The following is a 9,956-nucleotide window of genomic DNA, read 5'->3' as shown; positions in this document are numbered from 1 at the left end:
CCCAAGTTTTAAGTGCATGGTGTCATCTTGACATCCTTTTATTTTGTGAATATCCTGACTGATTTTTATATGTATGCTTAATTTTACTGCTTTTGTGTCACCTGCTTTTCTTACTTCTGCTTATGGTCCTTACTTTCCACTCAGAGTGCCCTTTAACATTCCTTAAAGGGCTGGTTTAGGGGACATGAATTCCTTTCACTTTTGTTTGGGAAACTCTTTATGTCTCCATTTTGAAAAATAATCTTTCAGCATTCAGTACACTTGGTTGCAGAGTTTTGTTTTCTTTTTTCTTTTTTCTTTTTTTCTTTAGGTGTTTTGAATATATCGTGGCACTTTCTTGAGGCCTGCAAAGTTTCTGCTGAAAAAATCAGTTGATAACCTGATGTGGTTTCCCTTTTATGTAACTGTTTTCTTTTCTCTTGCTGCTTTAAAAATTCTTTCTTTATTACTACTTTTTGCCATTTTAGTTACTCTGTGTCAGTGTGGACCTCCTTGGATTGATTTTGCTGGGGGCTTTTAGTGCATCCTGAATCTGGATTTCTATTTCCTTCTTCAGATTTGAGACACTTTCAGATATTGTTTCCTCAAATGAATTTTCTACCCTTCCCTCTCTCTCTTCTCCTTCTGGGATCCGTATAATGAAAATGTTATTACGCTTGATGGTGTCACTGAGTTTCCTTATTCTATTTTTTTTAATTATTTTTTTCTCTCTCTCCTTTTCAGCTTGTTTGTTTTCCATTACTCTGTCATCCAGGTTACTGATCAGTTCCTCTGCTTTCTCTAATCTATTATTATTCCTTCTAGTGTATTTTTAATTTCAATGATTGAGTTCATCATAACTGATTGATTCTTTTTTATGTTTTTCTATCTCTTTATTGAGGGTCTTACTATGGTCTTCCATTTTTTTCTCATGCCCAGTGAGTATCTTTATGACCATTTCTTTAAATTTTCTATTAGGCACATTACTTATCTCTATCTCATTAGCTCTCTTTTTGTGATATTGTCCTATTCTTTCATTGAGACATATTCCTCTATCTCCATTTTGTCTATCTGTTTCTATGTTAGAAAAATCAGCTACATCTATTCTTGAGCAAGTAGCCTCATGAAGAAGAGGTTCTATAGTGCCCTGAAGTTCAGTGTTCCCTGTTTGCCAAAATCTGGTACTTCAGGGGTGTCTCCTATGTGTGTTGAGCACCCTAGTGTTGTGGCTGATCACATTTGCCTTCAGTCCAGTCATCCATAATAGCTCTCTCTGCCTATTATGGGCAGGGTTTTGCCCCTCTGTTGTTAGTGGGCCAGTGTGGGACCACCTCGAGCTTGAATTGAATCAGACCAGGTACCTGCCAGAGATTCAGAAGAACCAAATTACAGGGTGCTTTCCCTGTGTTGTGCCTTGAAAAGCTTTCATTGGTGGGCAGGGCCCATACACCAGATATTTGATCCAAGCCCACTGCTGGGATTGTAGTCAAACTGGTATGTGGTTAACTTCCATTCTCACTAGGGCAGGAAACACTCAGAGGTGGTGATGTTTCCTATTGGGGTTGCTTGAACACTGGCATGTTTGTGGCACTACTTTGGATGTGTTCCTGGCAAGGGCTTGTTGGAGGGGAATGGTCTGCAAGAAAACATGGAGGTAAGACACATCGTGTCAGTAAGCGCCTTGCCAGTGTACTGTGGGAGGAGGCCTGCACCTGACTAGGAAAATTCCTGTCCAGTCAAGGACAGAAGGGTTAAGTCTACAGAAAAGCCCTGAGGCAGTGCACAGTATTAGCAAGGTAGGTGGAGTGTTGGTGCTCTACTGGTTCTGGCAGATGTCTGCATATCTACACTTGGGAACATGGGAAGGAAATGGTGCCCATCAACCCTTTGTTTTGGAGTAGTCTTCCAAAGATCTCTGCCCTTCTGGTACCTGCTCTGAGATTAGTAAACAAATCTCCCTCCTGTGTACCCCAGCTTTCAAACGACTGTTTTTAAGCTGTATGTCAGTGGGGCTATTTGTTATGTTGTCTCTTTAATGGCAGAGACTCAGTTTCCTTTTGCCGTCTGGCTCTCCCAGAGCTAAGCCAGCTGATTTTTAAAGTTCCAGGTATTAAGCCCAACTGATTGTAAGAACTCGTGAAATTCAGCCCTTCTGGTTTTCAAAACCAAAAGCTATGGAAATTCATCTTCTCAGTGCAGATTCCCTGTTCCTGGGATAGTTGGCATGGGGTCTGTTCCTCTTCCCCCTCTGAACTCCCTACTTCCTTCCTTCCCATGGATAGTCTTATGGCCAGTTTGGCTCCCGACCACATCTCCACTCTTCCTTCTCTCTTTGATGTGGCCTCTTCTCTACATTTGGCTGCAGAGAGTCTGTTCTTCCAGTCTTTTGGTTGTTTTCTGGGCTATTTACTCTGATACAGGTGTTACCTATGTGTATTGTGGGAAGAGGTGAGCCTACTGTCCTCCTGTACTGGCATCTTCTCATCAACCTAATGGCATTTTTAATCAGCAGGGAAAGGGAAAACTATTCAACAACTAGTTTTAAGAAAATTGGCTATCTACTTGTAAAAAATATTATATTATTACTTCATACCACCCACAAAAACAAATTCCAGATAAATAAATCTATCAGTTTAAATCTATTTTAGCTCTCTATGTTATAGAAGACAATATAGTAAATACTTATAATAATCTCACTATAAGGAAGATAATTATAAAGCTTGCCAAGAAATGTAGAAAACATGAAGGAAAACTTGTGAGACCTGACAACATACAATTTCATTGCCTTTATAAACTGCAAGATACCATAAACAAAATACATAGTTTGAATCAACAGATTAGAAGAAAATATTTTGAATGCTTAGCCCATATGAAGGGCTAATATCTTTAATTCCTAAATGGTTCTTACAAATCAAAATTGAGCAAAGCAAGCAATCCAATTAAAAATTGTGCCTGAAGAGATAAAAGTAGATGTTAAACTCATATTTAGACAGTAATAAGAAAATGCTTAGTAAAATAACAGTGAAATATAGTTGCAAATGTTTAGAAGCTTGATAAGAAAATATTAACAATAATATAAAGAAATAGACAATATGATTCATGTTGGTGAAAATGTAAATTGATACAGCTTTTATGAGAGGACAATGCAACAGTATCAATATTTTAAATCCCTGTACTCTATGACCTGGCAATCTCATCAAGGGAAGTCTATCCTATAGAAATACTAGCATGAGTGTACATACACATCTATTAAAGAATGATTGTTTCTTTTCTTAAAATAGCAAAAGTCAGTTCTAATCTATATAGTTATTTAAAGACCTAGAAAAACAAATTATAGCATATCTACTCACTGAAGTCATCTAATACTGTATAACAAACCACTCCAGAACATATGTTTAACAGAACATAATTTATTATTTTTCATGATTCTGTGGGCTGGGAATATAGTTGTGATATTGACTGGTAGCCAAAAATGTGCTATGACAGCTGGTGACCAGTCTAGGTTAGAAGTTCTAAAAGGCTTCACTCACATTTGGTGCCTCAGTGTGCCTCACATGGCCACTCTGTCTTAACATGGCTCTCCACAAAGGATGGTGGTCCCATAGTAGTTGGACTTCTTACATGGCAGATGGTTTTCAAGAGACAGCATTCCAAGAGGACAAACCTCCATGTGGAAGTACCCATCAAACTTTTGTTCTCCATTTGGTTAAATCAAGTCACATGGCCAAGCTCAGTATCAGTGTGGGAGGGAATTACACAAAGCCATGGATACCAGAAAGTGTGGTTCTTTAGGGACTACCAATGCACCAGTCTCCAGAGCATGAAATAGAAATAACACAGCCATTTAGTTAATTATATTAATTTTGATTACTGGGAATTTGGATTTGAATGGAAAAGGTTTCGGGTTTTTTAAAAAAATTGTTGTTGTTGGCATTGGACTGTAATTTTTACTTTCTCTTTTGTATGCTTTAAATGTTTTAAACTACTTTGTGTTACTTCTATAGACTTTTAAAAAGAAAAAGTATCCAGAAATCTCCTTTAGTTCACTGTGCAGACATATAAGCATTGGCAATACCTACTTGTGTCCTGCTAAAGCTGTGTGACAAGAAAGGGTGACAGGAAAGAAAAATAATACAGGAACATAAATTATGGCAGGACAACTTATTATAATAACATTTTGAAAAAGTTTGAAGCATAAAGATTTCTTTCATAATTTCTTCCTTATGACTTTTCCTAGGAAAAATGCAACTGAGATTTTGATAGTAAAATTTAATATGTTCTGCCAAAAAAAAATTCTACCATATGGATTTTTAATTTCTTTGTTTCTATTGAATGAGTAGTTACCAGAATAGGATAGTAATAACAATGTGATAATAACACAGCACATGGTGCGTGTCAAGCCCCATATTAAGTATATCACCTACACAATAAGCTTATAAACTATTTACTACTGTAATATGCATTTTGTAATCAAAGCAACTGACACTTACCCTAGGTCATATAAGAAGTGGAGGCTGAGATTTGATCTCAGGAAGTCCTGCTCCAGAGCTCCTAATATACTGCTTCTCCCTGGGAATGATGGTAGATGGTCTCTGTATACATAAACATCCTCAGAGAATTACAAGCTCTATCCTTAATACAAATATGTAAGAGTGATAACTAAAAGTCTTCACTATTTAAAGCCCATTTCCCGTGATCATTTGGGGGTACAGCTAGCTGAGGTTAAGTGTATATTTATGTCCATGATCTTGATTTCAGCATTGCACTAATTCAGAGGTAGTTGGGGCATGTAGCGTGCTTCTAGCACCACACATCAGTCTCTCTGTGCCATAAGAATTCTCTGTGGCAGGCAGAATCTGATCTCCCAATATTCTAATGCTGAAATTAGAGAGCTCAAACAACAGCTGATTGCACACCATGAGATCCACTAAAATCTGACAGCAGGTGTATTCACCAATTTTGACCATAATGATGGCAATAAGGAGACTTTCTGTTAAAGGGACAAGAGAGCAGATATCTGGCACCAGGCACTGGAAAAAAGCAAGACAATTTTAAACAAGTACCACATGTGGTGACTCATTAGATGTTGAGAGCTAATAAGAGACTGAAGATTTTTAGCTTAGCACTGATGCTGTGGACAGCAGGATATCTTAACATCTAGAAATTGAGAATGAATCAGGGGGTGGTGATAAATCCTGTGCTGATGCCTGGTGTGTGGAACTGTTATATTTTTAGGATAAAGTCAAGGATATAAAAGTCGAAGAGAGTGCCAGAGTGGAGCAAATATATTGAGAGATCTACACGTTTGTGGGTTCATTCATTCATGAAGCAGTACAACAATGTGGTGGGTAGTGTCTTAGGTTTCAGAATACAGAAGTCAACAAGAGAGACATGACACCTTTCCTGATGGAGCTGGTAATCTAATGGAGAGAAAACAATGAACCAGATAAAAATTATAAAGTGTGATGAGTATTGGAATACTAGAGACAGAGGATACCACTGGGGACTTGTTCTAGAGAAGTGAAGAAATTCCAGTGGAAGTGCAGGTCCAGGACAAGGAGAAGGAATAATGCAGAAGGAGGGAAGTCCCATAAGTAGGACTTGAGCACAGAAGGTCAGCTAGCAGGAGCTGGGGGTGACTAGTGAGCATGGAGAGGTGGGCAGGGGCCAGATGTTTATGCTCTATACAAAAGTATCTCTATTCTTGCAAACAAGAAAATTATTCCAGTAACCACCATTTTTAATAGTAGCCAATAGTAACCAACACCTACATTTTCAGAAATTACTATGTGCCACACTGTGAACAAGATAAAGTCCCTGCTCTCAAAGAGCTCATCTAATAGTAGAGGGATTCAGACACTAAACAGATAAAAAAATAAATACAAATCAATATCCACCAAATGCCAGGAAAAGATAAAATTGGGTGCTATGGGAGAGAATGAGTGAGGAGCAGGGGATAGTTTAACTCTGTTGGGCGAGAACGACCACTCTTAGGGAGGAAATATTTGAACTGAGGTTTGAACAATTAAAGGGGAAGAGGCATGTGAAGGTCTGGGGAAAGTATTTCAGTCAGAAGGACAGCAAACAACAAGGGGCAGAAACAAACAAAAGTGTGTTCAAGGCCCAGAAACTAGGCCAGCGTGGCCAAAGAGAGGAAATGAAGGGAGATTTAAGGTATACTGTGTCAGAGAAATGAACAGAGGACAGAGCAAGTAGAACCTCGAAGGAAGAATGACCAGATACCCAGTTTGGCCCAAGATAACCCCAGTTACCACCTTTAACCAAATTTAATTTTTTTAAAAAGATTTTGTTTCTTTATTTGACAGAAATCACAAGGAGGCAGAGAGGCAGGCAGAGAGAGGGGGAGGCAGGCTCCCTGCTGAGTAGAGAGCCCGATGTGGGGCTCGATCCCAGGACCCTGGGATCATAACCTGAGCCGAAGGCAGAGGCTTTAACCTGCTGAGCCACCCAGGCGCACCCCGAATTTAATTATTAATAGTTAATTATTAATTAATAATTGTCCCCTTTCCCCTCTAAAGCTTGTAGGATATGGCAAATCGCTTAGATCTGGTTAAGATGAAATCCCACCGGGAAATTTTAAGCAAGGGAATGACATGATTTTATTCATGCTTTCGCAAAGTTGCTTGGCTACAATTTAAACAACTTCTGGAAGGGGGAAGAATAGGGCAGAGAGCCCAGTCAGGAGGTCTCACATTTCCCCTCATTCTGTATAAGGCCCCGACAGCCAAACAAACAAACAAACAAACAAACCTGGTTTCTCACAGTACTCCAGAATCTTGGAATTTGGAAAAAATCTTGAATTTGTCTATGCAACAGTTGATGCTTACAATTAACTGGCTTTAATGAAACTCAGCTTTTAAAGAGACTACCTGGGGTGCCTGGGTGGCTCAGTGGGTTAAGTGTCTGCCTTCAACTCAAGTCATCATCCCAGGGTCCTGGGACTGAGTCCCTGCTCAGTGGGGAGTCTGCTTCTCCTTCTCCTTCTGCTGCTCCACCTGCTTGTATGCTCGCGCTCTCTCTCTTTTTCAAATAAATAAATAAATAAAAATTAAAAATAAATGAATCAATAAAGAGAAGACTACCGTTGAATAAAGAAGCAGGGAATTTAAGATAAAAACCGTCTTTGAAGCAAGACAGTGTCTGATATGAGTCCTCAGTCTTTATGAGCTTTGTGACCTTAGGGAAATTATTTAGCTTCTCAGCCTTTCACTTGACATCAGCAAAACAGAAGTAATAAAGACCACCTGGCTGCCTTTAAAGAATTAAACTATAAAGCACTAACTGATGCATAGTATTTCAATATTATAAAAATAAATTAAACAATAAAGTTTCTTTAATGTCATTTCAAAATTCCAATCCTACCTGACAGTGATTTTCAAATTATTATCAGCATCATTTTTTCCAGTACAGTTTAAACCTCTATTGAGAACAACACATTCTCCCCCCACCGCCCTGAATGATGCACACATTCATATGTACATGACATTTTGCAAACATTTATTGGATGGGGGCTCCAAAACAATTGTGGCAAAACTGTTGAAGGGCATCTTTCAAACAAACTGGGTTGGCAATTATAGAACTATAATTCCATCTAAACCCCACTTTCAGTATCCCAACTTTGTTGGGAAAGTGACTTAAATCTTTCTCCCTCTGCTTCTTACACTCCTACACTACCTTTAGTCTAACTAACTTCACTAAGCAAATGGATAGGTTGTAAATGACTATCAGACACATAAGAGGCAAGTTCTATACAGTACCATAATAAGGAAAGAAAAAAATTATGAAAATTCTCCAGCAATCACAGCAGCAATGTTTTTCCAATAGTAATTTTTGTCCTTATAAATCTGGACAGGTCTGACCGTTCCTAAATATACATTCGCACGTCTCCTCCACTCCTGCAACTAGGATAAGGTGACCCAAATCTTTGCGATTTACCACTGGTGCTAAGAGACCAGAACCACAAACACTCATTCACATCTAAAGGGATAACCTTTCTCAGAAATCTTGACCAGTAATTATACTAACTCTAAAAGGAAGTCTTTATAAAAATATCACAAAAATTATGTTGGTTTTCTAGAGCTGACATAGCAAAGTACCACAAACTGAATGGCTTAAAGAACAGATATTTATTGTCTCATAGTTCTGGAGACTAGAAGTCCAAGATCAAGATATGGGCAGGGTTGGTTTCTTCTGAAGTCTATGAGAGAGAATTTGTTCCATGCCTCTCACCTAGCTCCTGGCAGTTTCCTGGCATTTCTTGGCTTATAGATGCATCTCCCTGATATTTTTTATATTTGTTTGGCATTTTCATGGTGTGTATATTTGTCCCTTCACATCACATTCTTTTTATAAAGATACCAGTCATATTAGAGTAGAAGCCCACACCCTACTCCAGTATGACCTCACCTTTACCTTTACAAATCACATCAGCAATGACTTCATTTCCAAATAAGGTTACATTGTGAGGTACTGGTAATTAAGCCTTCAACGTATAAATTTTGGAGACACAAAACAACACAGAAATGAATCCTTTTTATTTTACATTTACAATCCATCCAAAAAAGATTTCATCTGACCTTTTTTAGTTTAAAAAAAGATGAAAGGGGAACTTCCTCAATTTGCTAAAAAAAAAAAAAAAAAACTACAAAAAATCAATTGTTAACATCATACTTAATGGTGGAAAAACATGATGTTTTCCCAATAAGATTGCATGCAGAACAAGGACGTCCCCTCCCACCACTCCTTTTCAACACTGTACTAGAAATTCTAGCCCATGCAGTAAGACAGTAAAAGAAAATGAAAGGCATGCAGATTGGGAAGAAAGAAGTAAAAGTGTCTTGTTTGGAGATGACACAATTGTCTATGTAGAAAATCCAAAGGAATTGACAAACTCTTAGAATTAATAAGTGAATACAACAAGATTACAGGATACAAAGTTAACATATAAAAGTGAAACACTTTCCTATATTCCAATAATGAACAAGTGGAATTTGAAATTTAAAACACAATACCATTTACATTTGAACCCCCAAAATGAAATACTCAGGTATAATTTTAACAAAGTATGTAGAACATCCAAATGAAGAAATCTATAAAACTCTGATGAATGAATCAAAGAAAACAAACAAATGGAGAAATATTTCATGTTCATGGATAAGGTGACTCAATATTGTCAAGATATCCACTCTTACCAACTTGACCTACAGATTCAGTGCAATACCAGTCAAAATCCCAGCCGTTTATTCATAGCCAACATGATATTAAAGGAGAACAAAGTTGGAGGACAAATCCTACCCAACTTTGAGACCTACTGTAAATCTATAGTAATCAAGACAGTGTGGTATTAATAAAAGAATAAATAAATAGAATAATGAAACATAACACAGAGCCCAGAAAAGACCCAGGTAAATATAGTTAACTGATCTTTGACAAAGGAACAAAGACAATACCATGGAGAAAAGATAAATCTTTTCAACAAATGGTTTTGGAACAACTAGACATCCATATGTAAACAGAAAGCAAGAGAGAAAGAGAGAGAAAAAGAAAGAGAGAAAGAGAAAGGAAAGGAAGAAAAAGAATATAGACACCTTATACCCATTACAATAACTAATTCAAAATAAATAATGTAAAATGCAAAACTATAAAACTCCTGAAAGATAACACAAGACAAAATCTAGATGACCTTGGGTATGGCAAAGACTTTGTAGATATAACACCAAAGGCAGGATAAAAGAAATCATTGATAAGCTGGACTTCATTAAAATTAAAAACTTCTACTCTTTCAAAGACGTTGGCAAGAGAATGAGAAGACAAGCTACAGACTGGAAGAAAATATTTGCAAAAGTAAAGGACTATTATCCAAAATACAAAGAACTGTTAAAACGCAATAATAAGAAAACAAAACAAACATTTTTAAAAATGGGACAAAGACCTTCACATATACCCCATCAAAGAAA

Source organism: Mustela erminea, chromosome 1 (genome assembly GCF_009829155.1).
Source record: "Mustela erminea isolate mMusErm1 chromosome 1, mMusErm1.Pri, whole genome shotgun sequence".
In the NCBI taxonomy this organism is placed as follows: Eukaryota; Metazoa; Chordata; class Mammalia; order Carnivora; family Mustelidae; genus Mustela; species Mustela erminea.
Note: the sequence above shows the minus strand (reverse complement) of the source record.